General features: G+C 53.7%; 2 long non-coding RNA genes across 3 annotated transcripts in view; both read left to right on the top strand.

The window, feature by feature from the left end:
* Window positions 1-26,021, top strand: part of LOC127674785 (uncharacterized) — a 395,391-nt gene that overhangs the window by 335,841 nt on the left and 33,529 nt on the right. Inside the window, exon 2 of the long non-coding RNA XR_007975361.1 lies at window positions 24,382-24,512. This is a non-coding gene — a long non-coding RNA (uncharacterized LOC127674785). The remainder of the gene's footprint in view (window positions 1-24,381; window positions 24,513-26,021) is intronic.
* On the top strand, window positions 15,500-19,090 carry LOC127674786 (uncharacterized). Of its 2 annotated transcripts, none has more exons than XR_007975362.1 (3): window positions 15,500-15,771; window positions 15,860-18,154; window positions 19,072-19,090. It is a non-coding gene; the product is annotated as an uncharacterized LOC127674786 (long non-coding RNA). The 2 variants fall into 2 exon arrangements; XR_007975363.1 differs by lacking the exon at window positions 19,072-19,090 and having other exon boundaries at window positions 15,860-17,839; window positions 17,935-18,393.

Raw genomic sequence — 26,021 nt, 5'->3', positions numbered from 1 at the left:
ATCTAGAGTCCAGGGTGGTCATGTTAGCTCAGGTGTCTTTCAGAGACCTAGTGTGCATTGGTGATGTGCATGCAGATGCCTGTAGATGCCAGGGATGCAGTGGACATGTAATTGCAGGTGTCTGCAGATATGATAAGTGGGAGGTTATGTTATGAGTGCAGGTATCTGCAGAGGTCAGAGAGGGGAATTGTGCATGTGAGTGCAGTTGCCTGCTGAGGACACAGGGGTGCAGTGTGTTATATGAATTCAGGGCATGTGAGTAGGCAGTGTGTATGTGAGTGTAGGTACCTGCTGAGGACAGAGGAGGACAACGGCCATGTGAGTGCAGATGCATGCAGAGACCAGAAGGGGAGGCTGGTTTTCTGGATAGTTCAGAGAGGGGTGCAGTGTATGTGAGTTCAGACGCCTGCAGAGGCCAGAGATTGTCAGAATGCATGTGAGTGCAGGGGCCTGCAGAGCAGGAAGGCTTTGGTGGGTATGTCAGTGCAGGTGCCTGCAGATGTCAGAGGAGGACTTTGTGTGTGTGTGAGCCGATCCCTGCAGAGGAGAGTGCTGTGCATTTGAGTGCAGGCGCATTCTCACGGCTGAGTCAAGCAGTGGGTATTTGAATGTACATGCCTGCAGAGGGCAGGCTGGCAGTGGACATGTAAGTGTAAGTGTGGGCATAGACCAGAGGTTCCCACGGAGCATGTGAGTAGTGGTTCCTTCAGAGCCCAGGCATGGTGGAGACATGCCAGTGCAGATATGTTCAGAGGACAAAAGACAGATGTGCAGAGTGGACATGTGATAAAGGTACCTGTTGAAAGCATTGTTGGGATGTGAGTATGCAAGAGGGAAGCAGTGTGTATGTGAGCACAGATGCTTGTTGAGGGCAGAGTTGGGGAGTGGGCACGTGAGTGCTCCTGACATCAGACTCCAAGCATTGCAGTGGGTTCATTGGGTACAGATGCAATGCAGAGACCTGCAGAGAACAGGGGTGGTCATTGTGCATGTGAGTGCAGAGAACAGAGGTGTGTAGTGTATGTGTGAGTGCAGGTACATGCAGACAGCAGAAGTGTGCAGTGTGCATGTGAGTGGACAGAGTAGAGGTATACATAGAGCATGTGAGTGTAGGTACATGCAGAGAGTAGAGGTGTGTGGGGGGCACATGAATGCTGGTGCATGCAGAGTACAGATGTCAGGAGTTGACTTGAGTGCAGGTATGTGCAGAGGCCAGAAGTGTGCAGTGAGCATGTTAGTGTAGACACATGCAGAGAGCAGATATGGGCAGTAGACACATGAACATTGGTACATGCAGAGAGCAGACATGCACAGTGTTCATATACATGCAGGGATAATGCAGAGTACAGCATGGGACAGTGGGCATGTGAGTGCAGATGTCTGCAGAGGAAAGAGGTAGGCATTGGGCACGACTGTGCAGGATCCTGCACAGGTAGAAGCGAGGCAGTAAGCATGTGATGGCTCTTGCCTGTAGGTGTCAAGGATACAGTAGGCCTTTGAGTGCAGTTGTACTCACAACATGTATGTGAGTATAGATTCATACAGGGGCCAAAGTCAGTGGGCATGCGTGTAGGTTCTGCTGATGGGAAGATAACAGTGGGCATGTGAGTGCAGGTGCCTGCAGAAGACAGGTGGGGGCAGTGGGCATGTCAGTGCAGGTGACTGCAGATGCACTGAGAGAGACAGTGGGTGTGTGAGTCCAGGTCCATGCTGAGTCCAGAGAAGGGTAGCGGGCATGTGAGTACAGGAACATGCAGAGAGCAGAGTGGTGCGGTGTGGACATGGGAGTATAGCTACCTGTAGATCCCTGAACAAAGCAGTGTGCAGGTGAGTGCAGGTGTCTGCAGTGTGTAGGGCATCAATGGACATGGAGGTGCAGATGCCTGTAATGAGCAGGTTTGGGTGTTGGGCATGAGAGTGCAGCTGCCTGTAGAGACAAAGGAAGGTGATTGGCATGTGACTGCATGTGCTTGTTGATGCCATGGGGCAGTGGGCATGTGACTGCAGGTACCTTCTGATGCCAGAGGGGCATTGAACATTTGACTACAGCAGTCTCAGTGATCTGACTGCAGCAGTCTCAGTGAGCTAACTGCAGCAGTGGGTAGGTGAGTACACATGCCTACTAATGCCATGAATGCAGTGGGCATGCGAGTGCAGGTGCCCTCTGAGGATAGAAGATTTCCATGCCCATGGCTGCAGGGGTAAGGAGTGTGCAGTGGGCATGCGATTCCAGGTACCTACAGAGAGATGAGTAGTGCAGTGTGTATGTGAGTGTGGGAGACTGCAGAGCACAGAGGAGGACATCTACCATGTGAGTGCAGATGCAGGCAGAGGCCAGACAGGGACAGCAGGCGTTTAATGCAGGTTTTCTGGATAGTTCAGAGAGGGGTGCATTGTATGTGAGTTAAGATGCTTGGAGAGGCCTGAATGTAGGAATGGGCGTGTGAGAACAAGTAACTGTGGAGGGCAGGGAGAGGCAGTGTACAGAGGGGAGGGGGTGTCTGCTGAGTTCAGAGAGAGGCAGTAGGCATGTGAGTGCAGGTGCCTTCAGAGAACAGAGAGGAGCAGTAGGCCTGTCCATGCAGGTGCCCTCAAAAGAGAGACTGGGGCTGTGGACATGTGAACAGAGGTGCCTGCTGAGGGGAGAAGTGCGCTATGGGCATGTCAGAGCAGGTGCCTGCAAAGGCCTGAGTTGGGCATTGACTATGAGAATGCAGGGGTCTGCAGAGACCAGAGACTTGCACTCACCAGTGGGCATGTGAGCACAAGTGAATGTGGTGACTAGGGAGTCAGGAAACATGTTGGTGTCGATGCCTGCACAGTTCAGAGGAAGGAAGTGGGCCTGTGGGTTTACGGTTCTGCTGAGGACACATGGGGGCAGTGGACTTGTGGATCCAGGTACTTAAGAGGACAGGAAGAAGCAATTGTCAGGTGAGGGGAGGTGAGTGCAGAGGCCATTTGGTGCCTGTGGGTATGAGTGTATTTGTCTGCATGGGTGTGGTGGTGCAGTAGTCTTGTGAGTGCAGGTGTCTGCAAAGTCCAGAGAGAGGCTGTGAGCATGCATGTGCAGGTGCCTGCAGGGGACAGAGGAAGCAGCAGGCATGTGAGTGCAGGTGCCTCTGTGTCCAGAGGGTGGTATTCAGGATGTGAGTGTAGGTAAATGCAGAGTCTAGAGAGTGGCAGTGCACAGAGCAGTGCATGTACATGTGTCACCCAGAGGAGGTGAGGTGCATGTGAGAGTAAGTGTGCACTGGGGACATGAGTACAGATGTGCATGCTGAGGGCAGTGGGTATGTGAGTGTGTGTGCCTGCACGGAAAAGGGGACTGTGGTGTGTGAGTGCAGGTGTGTTCAGGGTACAGAAGAGGACACAGGCATATGAATCCATGTGTCTGCAGAGGGTAGAGAGAGACAGTGGTCATGTATGTGCAAATGTATACAGAGACATAGAGGGGCAGTCTATATGTGACTGCATGTGTTTGTAGAGCCCACAGAGCGTCAGTGGTCCTTTGAGTGCAGGTGCCCACAGAGGTAGAAGATGACATTGGACATGTGAGTGCAGGTGACTTCAGAAGACAGAGAGGAGCCTGTGGGTACAGGTGTGCTCAGAGGATAAAGAGTGCAGTGGGCATGAGTGCAGGGACCTGCAGATGTCCCCAGTGGAGGTTGGCTGCGTGAACAGGTTCCTACAAAGGCCAAAGATAGGACATGCACATGTGACTGCAGTTGACATCTGAGTCCAGAGGAGTGCAGTGAGCACGTGAGTCCAAGTCCCTGCAGGGAGCAGAGTGGAGCAGTGTGCATATCATTGTAGGTCCTGCAGAGGCCAGATGGCTGCTGTGTGATGTGAATGCATGAGAATAGACAAGACCTATGATGTGCAGTGCGCATGTGTGCAGGTGCCAAGGAGTCCCATGTGCATGTGAATGCAGCTAAGCACCAAGATCATGTGTGGGTAGTAGACCTGTGCATGCAGATCCCTGTACAAGCCAGGCAGTCATTGGTATGTGAGCACTAGCCGTGGAGAAGCCATGTAGGGGAAGTGGGCAGGTGAGTGCTGCTGACTGTATGTTACAGAACATGGCAATGGTCATGGGATCATAGGTGCCTACAGAAACCAGAAAGAGTCAAGGAGGACTTGTTTGCAGGTGCCTGCAGGGGACAGAGAAGGGGAGTGGACGCATGGGTAAAGGTCCCTGCTGTGGCCTGAGGGTGGCCTTGTGCACTTGAATGCATGTACCTGTAAAAGATTGGTGTGGACAGCAGTCATGTAAATGTTGGTTCATACAGAGTCCATGGTGGTTAGTGTCCATGTGTGCTCAGGTGGCTTTCATAGGCCAAGCATGTGTTCGCAATGTGCATGCAGATGCCTGTAGATGCCAGGGATGCAGTGGACATGTGACTGCAGATGTGATAGGTGGGAGGTTGTACTGTGAGTACATGTGTCTACAGAGGTCAAATAGGGGAATATTTTGCATGTGGGTGCAGATGCCTGCTGAGGATGCATTGGGTTATGTGTGTACAGGTGCCTGCAGTGAGCAGAGTTGGGAAGTATGCATGTGAGTGCAGCAACCTGCAGACAGCAGAGGTGTGCAGTAAGCATGTGAGTGCAGGAACATGCAGGGAGCAGAGGTAGGCTGTGTGCCTGTGAGTGCAGGGAACATGCAGGGAGCAGAAGTAGGCTGTGTGCCTGTGAGTGCAGGGAACATGCAGGGAGCAGAGGTAGGCTGTGTGCCTGTGAGTGCAGGAACATGTCGGGAGCAGAGGTAGGCTGTGTGCCTGTGAGTGCAGGGAACATGCAGAGAGCAGAGGCAGGCTGTGTGCATGTGAGTGCAGTGCCTGCAGAGCCTAGAGGTGGGCATTGGGTATGAGAGCGCAGATTCTTGCAGAGGTTAAGTGAGGTGATGGGCTTGTGACTGCTGATGCTTGAAGCTGTCAGGGATGCAGTGCACATGCAAGTGCAGAAGCCTTCAGAGGGCTAAGTGAATCAGAGGGAGTGTGAGTTCACACTCACATACTGTCAGCAGGGCAGTGGGCATGTGAGTTTAGACAGCAAGACCAAATGTTGGCAGTGGACATGTTTGTGCAGATTCCTGCACAGGCCTGGCACTCAAGGGATATGTAAGTGCAGTTGTCTCAAGTGTCCATAGAGGTGTCATGGACATGTGTGTGCAGAGGGACAGGGGAGCTCTGGGGATGGGTGCGTCTGTCTGCAGAGGCAGGGGACCATTGGGCGTGAGCATGAAGGTGACTGTAGGTTATAGAAGAGGACAATGGGTGTGTGAATGCAGGTGCAGCCTGCAGAGGACAGAGGGTGGCACTGGGACTGTATGTGCAGGTGACTGCAGAGGCCAGAGAGTGTTAGTCAGCATGGGGGCATAGCTACCTGTAGATGACAGAGGGGCAGCAGCCTGTGATGTGAGTGCAGGTGCATGCAGAGACCAGGGTGTCAGTTAACATGTGGGTGTTGTTGCCATCTGGAATAGGAGGATGTCCTGTGAGTGCACGTATCTTCAGAGGTCAGGGAGAGGAAGTGGGCCTGTGACTGCAGGTGTCTGAGGATGCCAGAGGAGGGCAGTGTGTGTGTGTGTGTGTGTGTGTGTATGTGTGTGTGTGTGTGTGTGTGTGTGTGTGTGTGTGTGTGAGCAGATGCCTACAGATGCAAGGGGGCAGTGGGCATGTGGGTGCAGAGGCCATGGGTGTACAGTGGGTACGTGAGTTGTGTGCCTCTAGTGATCAGCAAGCGGGCCATGGTCCTATGAGGGCACTTTACTGCAGGGTATAGAAGGGGTCACAACCAACCGTGTCCAGGTGCCTGCAGGTGATGGAGTGGGGTGGTTTGCATGAGGGTACAGGGACCTGCAGAGGGCAGTTTTGGGGGTCAGTGTGTATTCAGTGTAGGTCCCTGCAGAGGCTAGGGAAGGCAGTGAGCATGTGAGTGTAGAGACATGCAGAGGGAGAGGGGGCAGTGGATATGTGAGTGCAGGGACCTGACCAGGACAGAGAGGGGAACTGTCCATATGAGGACAATGGCCTGCAGATGCCAGAGAGAAGCTGTGGTCATGGGAGTGCATGACCCTGCTGTGACCAGAGGGGGCAGTGTGCATATGACTGCATGTTCTGTAGAGACCAGAGTTATGCTGTGGGCATTTGAGTGCAGGAACCTGCTGTGACCAGAGGGATCAGTTCCTATAGAGGGCAGAGATGTGCAGTAAGAGGACAGAAGTGGGCATGTGAATGCAGAAGCCTGCAGAAGGCAGGGTAACACAGTGGGTACAAGAGGCAAGGTCCCTACTGAGGCAACAGGTTGGTGGTCATTGTGAGTCCGAGTACCCACAGAGAGCAGAGTAAGACACTGTGCATGTGAGTGTGTGTGCCTGCAGAGGGCAGGGTGCTTAATGGCTACATTTACACAAGGCCAAGTGTCCAGTGTACATGTGTGAGAGCAGATGCCTGCAGAGGACATAGGAGGGCATTGGTCATGGGAGTGCAGGTGCAGGTAGAGACAAAGGGAGGCTGTGGACATGGGACTGCAGTTACACATCAAGGCTAGATGTGGGTGCTTGACACGTTAGCTCAGATTCCTGCACAGGTCAGGCAAGCATTGTGCACATGAGTGGAGGTGTATGGAACTCTAGAGAGCTGTAATTGGCAGATGAGGGTGGAGGTACCCGCAGAGGCCAGACAGGGCCAGTGGGCCTGTGAGCACAAGTCCACGCAGGGACCAGGGTGTCAGTGCACATATAACTGCAGGAGCCTGCAGAGGCCAGAGGGGGCCCTGTGGGTTCAAGGTCCTGGTATGGAAAGATAGCAGTGGGTCTATGAATGTAGACGCCTCCTGATGTTAGAAGTGGGAGGTTGGTATGTGATTATCGATGCATACAGAAGCAAGAAAGTGGGCGTGGGCCTGAGACTGTGGTATCCTTCTTGGCCAAATGGCTTCAGTGGGCATGTGATTGAAAGTGCCTGCAGCGAGCAAGGTGGGGCAGTGGATATAAAAGTATAGTTGTCTTACATGAGAAATATTTTGTTAGTCTCTGTCTTTTCATTGGGGAGTTGAGTCCATTATTGTTAAGAGTTATTAGGGAATAGTGATTATTGCTTCCTGTTATTTTTGAAGTTATTTTTATGTTTGTGTAGGTATCTTCTTTTGGGATTGTTGGAAGATAACTTTCTTGCTTTCTAGGGTGTAGTTTCCTGCCTTGTGTTGGCATTTTCCATCAATTATCCTTTGTAGGGCTGGATTTGTGGACAAATATTGTGTAAATTTGTTTTTATCATGGACTATCTTGGTTTCTCCATCTATGATGATTGAGAGTTTTGCTGGGTATAGTAGCCTGGGCTGGCATTTGTGCTCTCTTAGTGTCTGTATGAAGTCTGCCCAGGATCTTCTAGCTTTCATCAACTCTGGTGAGAAGTCTGGTGTGATTCTGATAGTTCTGCCTTTATAAGTTACTTGACCTTTTTCCCTTGCTGCTTTCAATACTCTTTTCTTTGTTTAGTGAATTTGGTGTTTTGATTATTATGTGCCAGGAGGACTTTCTGTTCTGGTCCAGTCTGTTTAGAGTTCTGAAGGCTTCTTGTATGTTCATGGGCATCTCTTTCTCTAGGTTGGGGAAGTTTTCTTCTGCAATTTTGTTGAAGATATTTACTGGGTCTTTAGGATGTAAATCCTCACTCTCGTCTATACCTATAATCTTTAGGTTTGGTCTTCTCATTGTGTCCTAGAGTTTGTCCATCTTTTGGGTTACCAGCTTTATACATTTTGCATTTTTTTGACTGTTGAGTCAATGTTTTCTATGGTATCTTCAGCACCTTTGGTTCTTTCTTCTATCTCTTGTATTCTGTTGTTCCTGCACAGACCAGACACTCATTATCTATATGAATGCAAGTGTTTGGAGAGGCCAGAAGGGTGCAGTGGTCATGTGAGTACATGCACATCCATGGATCAGAGGAGGTGAGGTGTGTGAGTGTGTGTGCCTGCAGAGGCAATGTGGATATGTTGGTTCAAGTACCTGCAGAGGCCAGAGGATGCCATTTGGCATGTGAATGCAGGTGAGTACAGTTCCCAGACAGAGGAGATGGTCACTGCAATACAAGTGCCTATAGAGGCCGAAGAGTGGCAGTGGGCCTGTGAGTGCAGGTGTCTGCAGATGTGAGTAGTGGGAGGTTGCACTGTGAGTGCAGCTGCCCACAGAGGTCAGAGAGGGGAATTGGACATGAGAGTAGTTACCTTCTGAGGACACAGGGGTGCAGAGGGTTATGTGAGTTCAGATACCTGCACAGTGTAGAGTGGTCAGTGTGCATATGATTATAGATACATGTAGACATGATAATGAACAGTGGGCATTTGACTCTAGGCACCAGCAGAAATCAGGGTGGGGCTGTGTTTATGTGAGTGTTCATTCCTGCAGAGTCCAGGATGGTTAGTGTCCATGTGTACTCAGGTGTCTCTTATAGGCCAAGCATGTGTTGGCAATGTGAATACAGATGCCTATAGATACCAGGTATGCAGTGGGCATGTGATGCACGTGTCTGCAGATGTGATAAGTGGGAGGTTGGACTGTGAGTGCAGCTGCCCACAGAGGTCAGAGAAGGGAATTGGGCATGTGAGTAGTTACCTTCTGTGGACACAGGGGTGCAGAGGGTTATGTGAGTTCAGATACCTGCACAGTGTAGAGGGCTCAGTGTGCATATGATTATAGATACATGTAGACATGATAATGAACAGTGGGCATGTGAGTGCAGGTACATGTAGAGAACAGAGGTGTGCAGTGGACATGTGATTACATGTACATGAAGAAAGAAGTGTGCAGTGGGCGTGTGACTGCAGGTCCATGCAGAGAGCAGAGTGTGCAGTGCACACGTGAGTGCAGGTACACTCAGAGAAGAGAATGACGCAGTGGGCCTGTGATTTCAGGGACATGTAGAGATCAGAATGGGGCAGTGTGCATGTGAGTGCGGATGACTGCAGAAGCCAGAGGTAGACATTGTGCATGACAGTGCAGGATCCTGCACATGTGTGTGTATGTGTGAGAGAGAGAGGCGGTGGGCATTGGAGTGCAGGAGCCTTCAGAGGGCTAAGTGGAGCCCTGGAATATGCAATAGCACGTGGCTACAGATTTCAGAAAGTCTGTGGACATGTGAGTGCAAGTGCTAGAAATTCCAGGAGCTCAGTGTGCATGCGAATGAATGAGGCTAAGCATCAGCACCAGATGTGGGCAGTGGACATGTTAGTACAGATTCCCACACAAGTCAGGCAGTCATTGGGTAAATGCATGCAGGTATCTGAAGAGACCAGACACATGTACTTGTTAAGTGAGAGTGACTGCAGAGACATAGTGCTTCTGTGAGTATGTAAGTGCTTGCAGACGCCAGATTGGGATAGTGTGACTGTGAGTCCATGTACTTGTAGGTGGCAGGGTGTCAGTGGACATGTGAGTTCAAATTCTCTGCAGAGGCCAGAGGCGGGAAGAGGAATGTAAGTTCACAGGCCCACTGAGGACAGGGTAGCCATGTGCCCATGAGTGTAGGTGCCTCAAGAGGTCAGAAGTGGGAGGTCGGTCACTTAGTACAGGTGCTACAGAGGCAAGAAAGTGGATGTGGGTATGTGAGTGCAGTTGGCTCCTGGGCCCAGGAGACTTCAGTGGCCGGCCTGTGATTCCATGTACCTGCAGAGAGCAGAGTGGAACAGTGAGTTTAAGAGTGCATGTTCCTGCAGATGTCAGACAGAGGCACTGGGCATTTGCGTGTAGTTGCCTGCTGTGTGTAGAGTGAGATGCATTGCACATGAGTGTAGGTGTCTTCAGAATCCAGCAGGAGGTAGTGGGCATGGAAGTATAGCTACCTGTAGATGCCAGCCAGAGGAGAGGAGTGGGCATGGAGATGCCAGAGGGCATTGAGCCTTGAGTGCAGGTGTCTGCAGAGGTCAGAGAGAGGCTGTGGGTTTGTGACTACACTTGCCTGCAGGGAGCAGAGGAAGGCAGAGGACATGTGAGTCCATTTACCTGTAGAGAACAGAATGGGGCAGAGGGCATGTGGTTGCAGATGTCTGCTGACGGAAAGAGAGGTGGTGGGCATTTGTTTCCTGGAACCTGTTGGATATAGAGAGGTTCTGTGCAGGGGAGCACAGATGTTTGTAGAGTCATGTCTGGGGACAGTGTCATGTGTCTGTAGGTCATGCAGAGCACAGAGCAGGCAGCAGGTGTGTGAGTGTATGCTCAGGGAGATGATAGGATGGCCATGGACATATGCGTGTTGTTACCTGCAGAACACAGATGGGGCAGTGGGCATGAGAGTGCAGGTGCCCTCCCTCAGAGGATGAAAGGACTCAATTATATGTGAGTGCAGCTGCCTTCTGAGGACAGAGAGGGGCAGTTGGGCTTGTGATTCCTGATGCCCTCAGAGGATTGAAGTATGCAGTGGGGATGTGGGTGCAGGTGCCTGCAGAGGTCAGGGTGCTCAGGGGCCATGTGTGTGCAGGTACCTATCAGAGGCTAAGCATGCGGTGGACATGTGAGTGTAGATTCCTGCAGAGGCCAGAGGAGGGCAGTGGGTGTGAGAGTACAGATGGCTGTAGAGACAATGAAGATAGTAGGCATGTGAATGCTGGTGCCTGCAGATGCCAGATGGGCAGTGGGCATGGTAGTGCAGGTATGTTCTAAGACACATGTGCACACTGGACATGTTAGTTCCGATTCCTGCACAACAGACAGTGACTAGGTATGTGAGTGCTGGTTCCTAGACAGGCCAGATGGGTGCAGTGGCTAATTAGAACACTGGGAACAGGAAGGCACATTCCTGCAGATGTCAGGAAGAGGCATGCAGTAGAATGTGCATTTAGATATGTGATTTCCCCATGTCTGGAGATGTCAGCTTGGTGCAATAAGCCAGTGATGGTATGCACCTACAGAGGCAGGGGCAGTGGTCCTATGAGTGCAGGTGACTGCATAGGTCAAAGAGAGACAGGGACAGTATATGTGCAGGTGTCTGACTGCAGGGGACAGAGGGAGCAGTGGACATGTGAATGCATTCATCTGAAGAGACAAGTACAGGTGAGTGGACAGGCCAGAGAGTGACAATATGCTTGGGAGAGCATGATTGTGCAGAGGACAGGCTGGCAGTGAACTCAGGTGCCAGCAAGGGACAGATAGGACAGTGGCTATGTGAGTAGTGCATGTGTCTGCAGAGGTCAGAAGGGGGCAGTTTGCCTGTTACTGAAGATGCTGCAGAGGCCAGATGGGGACAGTGGACATGAGAGTATGGGTGCCTGCATGGGTGAGATGGAGCAGGAGACATATGGACATACCCACCAAGGGCAGAGTTTATGAGTGCTGGTTCCTAGACAGGCCAGATGGGTGCAGTGGGCTGATTAGAACACTGGTAACAGGAAGGCACATTCCTGCAGATGTCAGGAAGAGGCATGCAGTAGAAATGCCAATGCAGAAGTTTGAACTGGACAGGTCGTAATTAGATATGTGATTTCCCCATGTCTGGAGATGTCAGCTTGGTGCAGTGGGCCAGTGATGGTATGCGCCAGAGGCAGGGGCAGTGGTCCTGTGAGTGCAGGTGACTGCACAGGACAAAGAGAGACAGGGACAGTATATGTGCAGGTACCTGACTGCAGGGGACAGAAAGGGCGGTGGACATTCATCTGAAGAGACAAGTACAGGTGAGTGGACAGGCCAGAGAGTGACAATATGCTTGGGAGAGCATGATTGTGCAGAGGACAGGCTGGCAGTGAACTCAGGTGCCAGCAAGGGACAGATGGGGCAGTGGCTATGTGAGTAGTGCATGTGTCTGCAGAGGTCAGAAGGGGGCAGTTTACATGTAAATGCAGATTCTTGCACAGGCCAGTCATTGTGTATGTGAGTGCAGGTGTGTCTAGAGTGCAGAGAGGTGCACTGGGAGAGTAAGTGCAGGAGCATGCAGAGATTAGAGGGCATTGAACATGGGAGTGCAAGTGCATGCAGAGACCAGCAAGAGGCTATAGGTATGGGCATGCACCTGCCTGTAGTGTCCAGAGAAGGACATTGGGGATGTGAGTGCATCTGACTGCAGAGGAAAGAGAGGGCAGTGGGCTTGCAGTCCAGTTGCCTGCAAACAGCAGGTGTGAGTAGACATGTGGGTGTAAATGCCTGCAGTGAACAGAGGACAAGTCAGCAGGTGAGGTCATGTTCCTGCTGAGGACAGGATGGCTGTGTCCTCAGGAGTGTAGGTGCCTGCTGAGATCAGAGGTGGGAGGTTGGCCTGGGAGTGGAGGAGCGTGACGAAGACAGAGGACAGCAGTGGGCCTGTGAGTGCAGGAGCTTGCAGGAGACAGAGGAAGGCAGTGGACATGTGAGTGCAGGAGCCTTCAGAGGACAGAGGACAGCAGTGGGCATGTGAGTGCAGGTGACTTCAGAGGACAGAGGACAGCAGTGGACATGTGAGTGCAGGTGACTTCAGAGGGCAGAGGACAGCAGTGGACATGTGAGTGCAGGTGCCTGCAGAAGACAGAGGACAGCAGTGGACATGTGAGTGCAGGAGCCTGCAGAACAGAGGACAGCAGTGGACATGTGAGTGCAGGTGACTTCAGAGGGCAGAGGACAGCAGTGGACATGTGAGTGCAGGTGCCTGCAGAAGACAGAGGACAGCAGTGGACATGTGAGTGCAGGAGCCTGCAGAAGACAGAGGACAGCAGTGGACATGTGAGTGCAGGTGCCTTCAGAGGGCAGAGGAAGGCAGTGGACATGTGAGTGCAGGTGACTTCAGAGGACAGAGGAAGGCAGTGGACATGTGAGTGCAAGTGACTTCAGAGGACAGAGGACAGCAGTGGACATGTGAGTGCAGGTGACTTCAGAGGGCAGAGGACAGCAGTGGGCATGTGAGTGCAGGTGACGTCAGAGGGCAGAGGAAGGCAGTGGACATGTGAGTGCAGGTGACTGCAGAGGACAGAGGAAGGCAGTGGACATATGAGTGCAGGTGACTTCAGAGGACAGAGGAAGGCAGTGGACATGTGAGTGCAGGTACCTTCAGAGGACAGAGGACAGCAGTGGACATGTGAGTGCAGGAGCTTGCAGGAGACAGAGGAAGGCAGTGGACATGTGAGTGCAGGAGCCTTCAGAGGACAGAGGACAGCAGTGGGCATGTGAGTGCAGGTGACTTCAGAGGACATAGGACAGGAGTTGGCATGTGAGTGCAGGTTCCTTCAGAGGACAGAGGACAGCAGTGGGCATGTGAGTGCAGGTGACTGCAGAGGACAGAGGAAGGCAGTGGACATATGAGTGCAGGTGACTTCAGAGGACAGAGGACAGCAGTGGACATGTGAGTGCAAGTGACTTCAGAGGACAGAGGATAGCAGTGGACATGTGAGTGCAGGTGACTTCAGAGGACAGAGGACAGCAGTGGACATGTGAGTGCAGGTGACTTCAGAGGACAGAGGAAGGCAGTGGACATGTGAGTGCAAGTGACTTCAGAGGACAGAGGACAGCAGTGGACATGTGAGTGCAGGTGACTTCAGAGGGCAGAGGACAGCAGTGGGCATGTGAGTGCAAGTGACTTCAGAGGACAGAGGAAGGCAGTGGACATGTGAGTGCAGGTGACTGCAGAGGACAGAGGAAGGCAGTGGACATATGAGTGCAGGTGACTTCAGAGGACAGAGGAAGGCAGTGGACATGTGAGTGCAGGAGCTTGCAGGAGACAGAGGAAGGCAGTGGACATGTGAGTACAGGAGCCTTCAGAGGACAGAGGACAGCAGTGAGCATGTGAGTGCAGGTGACTGCAGAGGACAGAGGAAGGCAGTGGACATATGAGTGCAGGTGACTTCAGAGGACAGAGGACAGCAGTGGACATGTGAGTGCAGGTGACGTCAGAGGACAGAGGAAGGCAGTGGACATATGAGTGCAGGTGACGTCAGAGGACAGTAGTGGACATGTGAGTGCAGGTGACTTCAGAGGACAGAGGAAGGCAGTGGACATGTGAGTGCAGGAGCCTGCAGGAGACAGAGGACAGCAGTGGACATGTGAGTGCAGGTGCCTTCAGAGGACAGAGGACAGCAGTGGGCATGTGAGTGCAGGTGCCTTCAGAGGACAGAGGACAGTAGTGGGCATGTGAGTGCAGGTGCCTTCAGAGGACAGAGGACAGCAGTGGACATGTGAGTGCAGGTGACTTCAGAGGACAGAGGAAGGCAGTGGACATGTGAGTGCAGGTGACTTCAGAGGACAGAGGAAGGCAGTGGACATGTGAGTGCAGGTGACTTCAGAGGACAGAGGGGGGCAATGGACATGTGAGTGCAGGTGACTTCAGAGGGCAGAGGAAGGCAGTGGACATGTGAGTGCAGGTGACTTCAGAGGACAGAGGAAGGCAGTGGACATGTGAGTGCAGGTGCCTTCAGAGGACAGAGGACGGCAGTGGACATGTGAGTGCAGGTGACTTCGGAGGACAGAGGACAGCAGTGGACATGTGAGTGCAGGTGACTGCAGAGGACAGAGGAAGGCAGTGGACATGTGAGTGCAGGTGCCTTCAGAGGACAGAGGACAGCAGTGGACATGTGAGTGCAGGTGACTTCAGAGGACAGAGGACAGCAGTGGACATGTGAGTGCAGGTGCCTTCAGAGAACAGAGGACAGCAGTGGACATGTGAGTGCAGGTGACTTCAGAGGACAGAGGGGGGCAATGGACATGTGAGTGTAGGTGCCTTCAGAGGACAGAGGACAGCAGTGGGCATGTGAGTGCAGGTGCATTCAGAGGACAGAGGACAGCAGTGGGCTTGAGAGTGCAGGTGACTTCAGAGGACAGAGGACAGCAGTGGACATGTGAGTGCAGGTACCTTCAGAGGACAGAGGAAGGCAGTGGACATGTGAGTGCAGGTGACTGCAGAGGACAGAGGACAGCAGTGGGCATGTGAATGCAGGTGCCTTCAGAGGACAGAGGACAGCAGTGGACATGTGAATGCAGGTGACTTCAGAGGACAGAGGACAGCAGTGGACATGTGAGTGCAAGTGACTTCAGAGGACAGAGGACAGCAGTGGACATGTGAGTGCAGGTGACTTCAGAGGACAGAGGACAGCAGCGGACATGTGAGTGCAGGTGACTTCAGAGGACAGAGGAAGGCAGTGGACATGTGAGTGCAGGTGCCTTCAGAGGACAGAGGACAGCAGTGGACATGTGAGTGCAGGTGACTTCAGAGGACAGAGGACAGCAGTGGACATGTGAGTGCAGGTGCCTTCAGAGGGCAGAGGAAGGCAGTGGACATGTGAGTGCAGGTGACTGCAGAGGACAGAGGAAGGCAGTGGACATATGAGTGCAGGTGACTTCAGAGGACAGAGGACAGCAGTGGACATGTGAGTGCAGGTCCCTTCAGAGGACAGAGGACAGCAGTGGACATGTGAGTGCAGGTGACTTCAGAGAACAGAGTACAGCAGTGGACATGTGAGTGCAGGTGCCTTCAGAGGACAGAGGAAGGCAGTGGACATATGAGTGCAGGTGACTGCAGAGGACAGAGGACAGCAGTGGACATGTGAGTGCAGGTGACTTCAGAGGACAGAGGAAGGCAGTGGACATGTGAGTGCAGGTGCCTTCAGAGGACAGAGGACGGCAGTGGACATGTGAGTGCAGGTGACTTCAGAGGACAGAGGACAGCAGTGGACATGTGAGTGCAGGTGACTTCAGAGGACAGAGGAAGGCAGTGGACATGTGAGTGCAGGTGACTTCAGAGGACAGAGGGGGGCAATGGACATGTGAGTGTAGGTGCCTTCAGAGGACAGAGGACAGCAGTGGGCATGTGAGTGCAGGTGACTTCAGAGGACAGAGGACAGCAGTGGACATGTGAGTGCAGGTGCCTTCAGAGGACAGAGGACAGCAGTGGACATGTGAGTGCAGGTGCATTCAGAGGACAGAGGACAGCAGTGGGCTTGAGAGTGCAGGTGACTTCAGAGGACAGAGGACAGCAGTGGACATGTGAATGCAGGTGACTTCAGAGGACAGAGGACAGCAGTGGACATGTGAGTGCAGGTACCTTCAGAGGACAGAGGAAGGCAGTGGACATGTGAGTGCAGGTGACTTCAGAGGACAGAGGAAGGCAGTGGACATGTGAGTTCAGGAGCCTTCAGAGGGCAGAGGAAGGCAGTGGACATGTGAGTGCAGGTGACTGCAGAGGACAGAGGACAGCAGTGGACATGTGAGTTCAGGAGCCTTCAGAGGGCAGAGGAAGGCAGTGGACATGTGAGTGCAGGTACCTTCAGAGGACAGAGGATGGCAGTGGACATGTGAGTGCAGGAGCTTGCAGGAGACAGAGGAAGGCAGTGGACATGTGAGTGCAGGAGCCTTCAGAGGACAGAGGACAGCAGTGGGCATGTGAGTGCAGGTGACTTCAGAGGACAGAGGACAGTAGTGGGCATGTGAGTGCAGGTGCCTTCAGAGGACAGAGGACAGCAGTGGACATGTGAGTGCAGGTGACTTCAGAGGACAGAGGAAGGCAGTGGACATGTGAGTGCAGGTGACTTCAGAGGACAGAGGAAGGCAGTGGACATGTGAGTGCAGGTGACTTCAGAGGACAGAGGACAGCAGTGGACATGTGAGTGCAGGTGACTTCAGAGGGCAGAGGAAGGCAGTGGACATGTGAGTGCAGGTGACTTCAGAGGACAGAGGAAGGCAGTGGACATGTGAGTGCAGGTGCCTTCAGAGGACAGAGGACGGCAGTGGACATGTGAGTGCAGGTGACTTCGGAGGACAGAGGACAGCAGTGGACATGTGAGTGCAGGTGACTGCAGAGGACAGAGGAAGGCAGTGGACATGTGAGTGCAGGTGCCTTCAGAGGACAGAGGACAGCAGTGGACATGTGAGTGCAGGTGACTTCAGAGGACAGAGGACAGCAGTGGACATGTGAGTGCAGGTGCCTTCAGAGAACAGAGGACAGCAGTGGACATGTGAGTGCAGGTGACTTCAGAGGACAGAGGGGGGCAATGGACATGTGAGTGTAGGTGCCTTCAGAGGACAGAGGACAGCAGTGGGCATGTGAGTGCAGGTGCATTCAGAGGACAGAGGACAGCAGTGGGCTTGAGAGTGCAGGTGACTTCAGAGGACAGAGGACAGCAGTGGACATGTGAGTGCAGGTACCTTCAGAGGACAGAGGAAGGCAGTGGACATGTGAGTGCAGGTGACTGCAGAGGACAGAGGACAGCAGTGGGCATGTGAATGCAGGTGCCTTCAGAGGACAGAGGACAGCAGTGGACATGTGAATGCAGGTGACTTCAGAGGACAGAGGACAGCAGTGGACATGTGAGTGCAAGTGACTTCAGAGGACAGAGGACAGCAGTGGACATGTGAGTGCAGGTGACTTCAGAGGACAGAGGACAGCAGTGGACATGTGAGTGCAGGTGACTTCAGAGGACAGAGGAAGGCAGTGGACATGTGAGTGCAGGAGCCTGCAGGAGACAGAGGACAGCAGTGGACATGTGAGTGCAGGTGCCTTCAGAGGGCAGAGGAAGGCAGTGGACATGTGAGTGCAGGTGACTGCAGAGGACAGAGGAAGGCAGTGGACATATGAGTGCAGGTGACTTCAGAGGACAGAGGACAGCAGTGGACATGTGAGTGCAGGTGACTTCAGAGGACAGAGGAAGGCAGTGGACATGTGAGTGCAGGTGCCTTCAGAGGACAGAGGACGGCAGTGGACATGTGAGTGCAGGTGACTTCAGAGGACAGAGGACAGCAGTGGACATGTGAGTGCAGGTGACTTCAGAGGACAGAGGAAGGCAGTGGACACGTGAGTGCAGGTGACTTCAGAGGACAGAGGGGGGCAATGGACATGTGAGTGTAGGTGCCTTCAGAGGACAGAGGACAGCAGTGGGCATGTGAGTGCAGGTGACTTCAGAGGACAGAGGACAGCAGTGGACATGTGAGTGCAGGTGCCTTCAGAGGACAGAGGACAGAGGACAGCAGTGGACATGTGAGTGCAGGTGCATTCAGAGGACAGAGGACAGCAGTGGGCTTGAGAGTGCAGGTGACTTCAGAGGACAGAGGACAGCAGTGGACATGTGAATGCAGGTGACTTCAGAGGACAGAGGACAGCAGTGGACATGTGAGTGCAGGTACCTTCAGAGGACAGAGGAAGGCAGTGGACATGTGAGTGCAGGTGACTTCAGAGGACAGAGGAAGGCAGTGGACATGTGAGTGCAGGTGACTTCAGAGGACAGAGGAAGGCAGTGGACATGTGAGTGCAGGTGCCTTCAGAGGACAGAGGACAGCAGTGGGCATGTGAGTTCAGGAGCCTTCAGAGGGCAGAGGAAGGCAGTGGACATGTGAGTGCAGGTGACTGCAGAGGACAGAGGACAGCAGTGGACATGTGAGTTCAGGAGCCTTCAGAGGGCAGAGGAAGGCAGTGGACATGTGAGTGCAGGTACCTTCAGAGGACAGAGGACGGCAGTAGACATGTGAGTGCAGGAGCTTGCAGGAGACAGAGGAAGGCAGTGGACATGTGAGTGCAGGAGCCTTCAGAGGACAGCAGTGGGCATGTGAGTGCAGGTGACTTCAGAGGACAGAGGACAGCAGTGGGCATGTGAGTGCAGGTGACTTCAGAGGGCAGAGGAAGGCAGTGGACATGTGAGTGCAGGTGACTGCAGAGGACAGAGGAAGGCAGTGGACATATGAGTGCAGGTGACTTCAGAGGACAGAGGACAGCAGTGGACATGTGAGTGCAAGTGACTTCAGAGGACAGAGGACAGCAGTGGACATGTGAGTGCAGGTGACTTCAGAGGACAGAGGACAGCAGTGGACATGTGAGTGCATGTGACTTCAGAGGACAGAGGAAGGCAGTGGACATGTGAGTGCAGGAGCCTGCAGGAGACAGAGGACAGCAGTGGACATGTGAGTGTAGGTGCCTTCAGAGGGCAGAGGAAGGCAGTGGACATGTGAGTGCAGGTGACTTCAGAGGACAGAGGAAGGCAGTGGACATGTGAGTGCAGGTGCCTTCAGAGGACAGAGGACGGCAGTGGACATGTGAGTGCAGGTGACTTCAGAGGACAGAGGACGGCAGTGGACATGTGAGTGCAGGTGACTTCAGAGGACAGAGGAAGGCAGTGGACATGTGAGTGCAGGTGCCTTCAGAGGACAGAGGACAGCAGTGGGCATGTGAGTGCAGGTGCATTCAGAGGATAGAGGACAGCAGTGGGCTTGAGAGTGCAGGTGACTTCAGAGGACAGAGGACAGCAGTGGACATGTGAATGCAGGTGACTTCAGAGGACAGAGGACAGCAGTGGACATGTGAGTGCAGGTGCCTTCAGAGGACAGAGGACAGCAGTGGACATGTGAGTGCAGGTGACTTCAGAGGACAGAGGGGGGCAATGGACATGTGAGTGCAGGTGACTTCAGAGGACAGAGGACAGCAGTGGGCATGTGAGTGCAGGTGCCTTCAGAGGACAGAAGACAGCAGTGGGCATGTGAGTGCAGGTGACTGCAGAGGACAGAGGACAGCAGTGGGCATGTGAGTGCAGGTGACTGCAGAGGACAGAGGACAGCAGTGGGCATGTGAGTGCAGGTGACTGCAGATGACAGAGGAAGGCAGTGGACATGTGAGTGCAGGTGACTGCAGAGGACAGAGGACAACAGTGGACATGTGAGTGCAGGTGCCTGCAGGAGACAGAGGACAGCAGTGGACATGTGAGTGCAGGTGCCTTCAGAGGACAGCAGTGGACATGTGAGTGCAGGTTCCTTCAGAGGACAGAGGACAGCAGTGGACATGTGAGTGCAGGTGCCTTCAGAGGACAGAGGACAGCAGTGGACATGTGAGTGCAGGTGCCTTCAGAGGACAGGACAGCAGTGGACATGTGAGTGCAGGTGCCTTCAGAGGACAGAGGACAGCAGTGAACATGTGAGTGCAGGTGCCTACAGGAGACAGAGGACAGCAGTGGACATGTGAGTGCAGGTGCCTTCAGAGGACAGAGGACAGCAGTGGATATGTGAGTGCAGGTTCCTTCAGAGGACAGAGGATAGCAGTGGATATGAGTGCAGGTGACTTCAGAGGACAGAGGACAGCAGTGGACATGTGAGTGCAGGTGACTTCAGAGGACAGAGGATAGCAGTGGACATGTGAGTGCAGGTGCCTTCAGAGGAAGAGGACAGCAGTGCATATGTGAGTGTAGTTGCCTTCAGAGGACAGAAGACAGCAGTGGACATGTGAGTACACATGACTTCAGAGGACAGAGGAAGGCAGTAGACATGTGAGTGCATGTGAATGCAGAGCATAGAGAGCCCAACATTTTTTGTGCATGTAAGTACCTGCTGAAAACACAGAGGGGCAGGGGGCATGTGCATGCATGTCCATGCTGAGCGAAGACTGGTGCAATGAATATGCAGGTTCTGATGCCTGCAGAGTTCAGAGGTGGGCATTGGGCATAAGAGTGCAGATGCATGCAGAGGTCAGGGGTAGGCATTGGGCATGCGAGTGCAGGTGCATGCAGAGGTGTAGGGAGACAGTAGGTATGTAACTGCAGGTTCCTGCATGTGCCAGTGATGCAGTAATGATGTGACTGCAGGAGCCTTCAGAGGGCCATTTGCATCAGTAGGACTGTCCATGCACGTTCCAGAAGATGCCAGGAGAGCAGTGCTCATGTAGTGCACCTAAGCAGCAGGAAGGGTTGTGGGCAGTGGACATGGTAGTGAAGATTACAGCATAGAACAGTCAGTCACTAGAGTTGGGGTGTGATACAGGTGTCTCTAGAGTGCAGAGGGGTGCAGTGGGAGAGTGAGAGCAGGTACATGCAGAGTCCTGAAGTTGGACATTGTCCTGTGAATGCAGGTGCATGCAGAGGCCTGGGATTGTGTTGTGAGTACTGGGGCCAGCAGAACCCAGAGAGAGGTTATTGGGCATGCGAGTGTGTTTACCTTCTGAGGTAGATGGAGGCAGTTGGAATCTGCAGGTAGATGCCTGCAGAGCCCACAGTGTCCACGTGAGCACAGAGTCCTACAAGGCCACACAGTCATTGCTTATGTGAATGCATGTGACTGCAGAAGTCAGAGAGGCACAGAGGGCATGTGAGTGCACAGTCCGTGGGGACATTGGGTATGTGAGAGTGTGTGCCTGCCAAAGCAAAGGGACTGTGGTCACATGAGGACACTGTACTGCAGTGTCCAGAAGGTGTCATGAGCATGTGTGTCCAGGTGCCTGCAGGTGATGGAGTGTGGTAGTTTGCATGTGAGTGCAGGGGCCTGTAGAGGCTAAAGGTGTGCGCGCGTGCGTGCGTGTGTGTGTGTGTGTGTGTGTGTGTGTGTGTGTGTGTGTGTGTGTGTGTGTGTAGGGGTAAAGCTTTATGTCAAGATTAGAACTGGTTGGTTGACATGTTAGTGCAGATTCCTGCCCAGGCCATTCAGCCCTTGAGTATGGGAGTGCAGGTATCTTTAGAGTGGTGCAGTGGGAATGTGGATTCAGGGACATGCAGAGGCCAGAAGGACATTGAGCCTGTGAATCCAAGTGCCTGCAGAGACCAGATGTGGGCATGGGCTTGTACCTGCTGGCAGAGGGCATGTGAGTGGAATGCATTGTCTGCAGAGTAGAGGACAATTGTCCTGTGAGGCCTGGTGCCTGCACAGACCTGGGGTTCATTAACATGTGGGTGCAGATGCCTGCAGTGGTCAGAGGGGACAATGGTCATGTGAGTTCCCATTCCTGCTGAGGACAGGATAGCAGTTTACCCATGTCTGTAGGTGTCTCCAGAGATCAGATGTGGGAGTGTGGACTGTGAGTGCATGTGACAGCATAGGCTGGCAGTGAGCATGTGTGTGCATTGTCTGCAGAAGACACCTGGGGGCAGAGAGCATTGAGTGCAGGTGTCTGCAGAGATCAGAGAGAGGCTGTGGGCATGAGAGTGCAGATGCCTTCAGAGAACAGAGAGGTGCAGTAGGCCTGTCCATGCAGATGCCCTCAGAGGATAGAAGAGTGGGATGGACAGTGAGTTCAGGGAACTGCAGAGTCCAGGGAGAGGCAGTGGGCATGGGAGGACAGGTCCCTGCAGAGTCTAGAGAAGGGCAGTGGGCATGGGAGTTCATGTCCATGGGGAGGGAGCAGAGGTACAGTGGTAACATGGGTGTATGTGCCTGCAGAGGCCAGAGAGTGTCAGAGAGTGTGTGAGTGCAGGCGCCTGCAGAGGACAGGCTGGCAGTGGGCCTGTGAGTGCAGGAACATGCAGAATACAGCCTGGCAGTGGGCCTGTGAATGCAGGAACATGCAGAGAGCCGAGTGGGGTGGTGGGCATGGGAGTAGAGCTCTTTCTTTAGAGACCAGAACAAAGCAGTAGTCATGTGATTGCCAGTGCCCACTGAGGCCAGAGGGATGCAGTGAGCATGTCAGTGAAAGTGCCTGCAGGTGCATAGGAGAGGCAGTGGGCATGTGAGTGCAGGAGCCTGCAGATGCATAGGAGAGGCAGTGGGCATGTGAGTGCAGGAGCCTGCAGGTACATAGGAGAGGCAGTGGGCATGTGATCCAAGTCCATGCTCAGTCCAGAGAAGGGCACTGTGCATGTCAGTGCAGGAACATGCAGAGAGCAGAGTGGTGCAGTGTGTACATGGGAGTATAGCTACCTGTAGATCACAGAACAAAGCAATGTGCAGGTGAGTGCAGGTGTCTGCAGTGTGTAGGGAATCAATGGACATGGAGGTGCAGATGCTTGTAATGAGCAGGGTTGGGTGTTGGGCGCTGCCTGTAGAAAGATAGGAAGGTGATTGGCATGTGACTGTATGTTCTTATTGATGCCATGGGGCAGTGGGCATGTGACTGCAGGTGCCTTCTGATGCCAGAGGAGCATTGAACATTTGACTGCAGCAGTCTCAGTGATCTAACTGCAGCAGTGGGTAGGTGAGTGCACATGCCTACTAATGCCATGAATGCTGTGGGCATGCCAGTGCATATACCATCAGATGCCAGGAGGGCAGTAGGCATGTGAGTGCAGCTAAGGTAAAGACAAGATGTGGGCAGTGAGCATGTCAGTGCAGATTCCTGCACAGGCTAGACAATTCCGTGGGTGTGTGAATGCATGTCTTCAAGAGTGCTGAGAAGTTGCATTGGAGAAGTGAGGGCAGGTGCATGCACAGGCCAGAAGGAGATGGGTTGGTGAGAGGAAGTGTCTGCAGGGGCCAGAGAGAGGAGGTGGGCATGGGCATATAGTTATCTGTACAGGATTGTAAAGGGCAGTGGCATGTGAGTCCATGCCTACAGAGCCCAGGGGTGTCAGTGGATCTGTAGCTGCAGATGCATGCACAGCCCAGATGTGGGAAGTGAGCATTGAATTCAGGATTCAGAGCAGGAACAGTGGGCACATGAGTGCAGGTGTATTCTAAGGGCAGAGGCAGGCAGTGGGTATGTGAGTGTGTGTGCCTGAAGAGACAAGGGGACTGTGGTGTGTGAGTGCAGGTATGTTCAGGGTACAGAAGAGGGCACAGGTGAGTGAGTCATGTGTCTGCAGAGGGCAGAGAGAGACAGTGGTCATGTATGTGCAGGTGCATGTTGAGGTCAGAGAGAGGCAGTGGATATGTTAGCACAGATGCCTGCTGAGGGCAGAGGAGGGGAGTGCCCATGTAAGTGCAGATTCTTGCAGACAGCAGAGTGTGGCATTGCATGTGTGAGGGCACAAGCTTGCAGATGCCAACAGGGCAGTGTGCAATAAAGTAGGTACACAGTAGTCATGTGTGTAGAGGTGAGTGCAGACACCAGAGAGTGTTCATGTGAGAACAGGTGTCTGCAGGGACAAGTGCAGATGGGTGGACAGTTGAGAGGATGGCAGTAGACTTGAGACTACATGTTCTTGCAGAGGACAGGTTAGCAGTGGGCATGTGGACTGCAGGTGTCTGCACATTCCAGGGATGCAGTGGGCATGTTGGTGCAGGAGCCGGCAGAGGGCTAACTGGAGCAGTGAGCATGTGAGCGCATGTCCATTCAGATCCAGGAGGGCAGTGGTCATGTCAGTACAGGTGCCAGCAGACTGCAGGGGAGCAGTGTGCACAGGAGTGTAGCTAAAGAGCAGGACCAGATGGGGCAGTGTGCATGTGTGGGCAGGTGCCTGCAGAGGACAGGCTGGCAGTGTGCATGTGCATGTGCATGTGCATGCACATGTCTGCAGAGGTCAGAGGGTGTAAGTGAGCATTTGTGTGCTGGTTCCTGAAGAGACCAGGCAAGAAGTGGGCATGAGGGTGCAGGTGATGAGAACAAGTCAGGGAAGGGCAATGGGCATTAAGGTGCAGTTGATGGGACCAGTCAGGTAAGGGCAGTGGGCATGAGGGTGCAGGTGATGGGACCAGTCAGGGAAGGGCAGTGGGCATGAGGGTGCAGGTGATGGGAACAGTCAGGGAAGGGCAGTGGGCATGAGGGTGCAGTTGATGGGAACAGTCAGGGAAGGGCAGTGGGCATGAGGGTGCAGGTGATGAGAACACCCAAGGAAGGGCAGTGGGCATGAGGGTGCAGGTGATGGGAACAGTCAGGGAAGGGCAGGGGCATGAGGGTTCAGGTGATGGGAACAGCCAGGGAAGGGCAGTGGGCATGAGGGTGCAGGTGATGGGAACAGCCAGGGAAGGGCAGTGGGCATGAGGGTGCAGTTGATGGGAACAGTCAAGGAAGGGCACTGGACATGAGGGTGCAGGTGATGGGAACAGCCAGGGAAGGGCAGTGGGCATGAGGGTACAGGTGATGGGAACAGTCAGGGAAGGGCAGTGGGCATGAGTGTGCAGGTGATGGGAACAGCCAGGGAAGGGCAGTGGGCATGAGGGTGCAGGTGCTGGGAACAGCCAGGGAAGGGCAGTGGGCATGAGGGTGCAGTTGATGGGACCAGTCAGGGAAGGGCAGTGGGCATGAGGGTGCAGGTGCTGGGAACAGCCAGGGAAGGGCAGTGGGCATGAGGGTGCAGGTGATGGGAACAGTCAGGAAAGGGTAGTGGGCATGAGGGTGCAGGATATGGGAACAGACAGGGAAGGGCAGTGGGTATGAGGGTGCAGGTGATGGGAACAGTCAGGGAAGGGCAGTGGGCATGAGGGTGCAGTTGATGGGACCAGTCAGGGAAGGGCAGTGGGCATGAGGGTGCAGGTGCTGGGAACAGCCAGGGAAGGGCAGTGGGCATGAGGTTGCAGGTTCTGGGAACTGCAAGGGAAGGGCAGTGGGCATGAGGGTGCAGGTGATGGGAACAGCCAGGGAAGGGCAGTGGGCATGAGGGTGCACGTGATGGGAACATCCAGGGAAGGGAAGTGGGCATGACAATGCAGGTGATGGGAACAGCCAGGGAAGGGCAGTGGGCATGAGGGTGCAGGTGATGGGAACTGCCAGGTTAGGGCAGTGGACATGAGGTTGCAGGTGATGGGAACAGTCATTGAAGGGCAGGGGCATGAGGGTTCAGGTGATGGGAACAGCCATGGAAGGGCAGTGGGCATGAGGGTGCATGTGATGGGAACTGCCAGGGAAGGGCAGTGGGCATGAGGTTGCAGGTGATGGGAACAGTCAGGGAAAGCCAGTGGTCATGAGGGTGCAGGTGCTGGGAACAGCCAGGGAAGGGCAGTGGGCATGAGGGTGCAGGTGATGGAAACAGCCAGGGAAGGGCAGTGGGCATGAGGGTGCAGGTGATGGGAACAGACAGGGAAGGGCACTGGACATGAGGGTGCAGTTGATGGGACCAGTCAGGGAAGGGCAGTGGGCATGAGGGTGCAGGTGATGGGAACAGTCAAGGAAGGGCAGTTGGCATGAGGGTGCAGGTGATGAGAACATCCAAGGAAGGGCAGTGGGCATGAGGGTACAGGTGATGGGAACAGTCAGGGAAGGGCAGTGGGCATGAGGGTGCAGGTGATGGGAACAGCCAGGGAAGGGCAGTGGGCATGAGGGTGCAGGTGATGGGAACAGACAGGGAAGGGCACTGGACATGAGGGTGCAGTTGATGGGACCAGTCAGGGAAGGGCAGTGGGCATGAGGGTGCAGGTGATGGGAACAGTCAAGGAAGGGCAGTGGGCATGAGGGTGCAGGTGATGAGAACATCCAAGGAAGGGCAGTGGGCATGAGGGTACAGGTGATGGGAACAGT

The sequence above is a fragment of the Apodemus sylvaticus genome, chromosome X, assembly GCF_947179515.1.
Source record: "Apodemus sylvaticus chromosome X, mApoSyl1.1, whole genome shotgun sequence".
In the NCBI taxonomy this organism is placed as follows: Eukaryota; Metazoa; Chordata; class Mammalia; order Rodentia; family Muridae; genus Apodemus; species Apodemus sylvaticus.
Note: the sequence above shows the minus strand (reverse complement) of the source record. Positions and strands in the feature narration are given on the sequence as shown.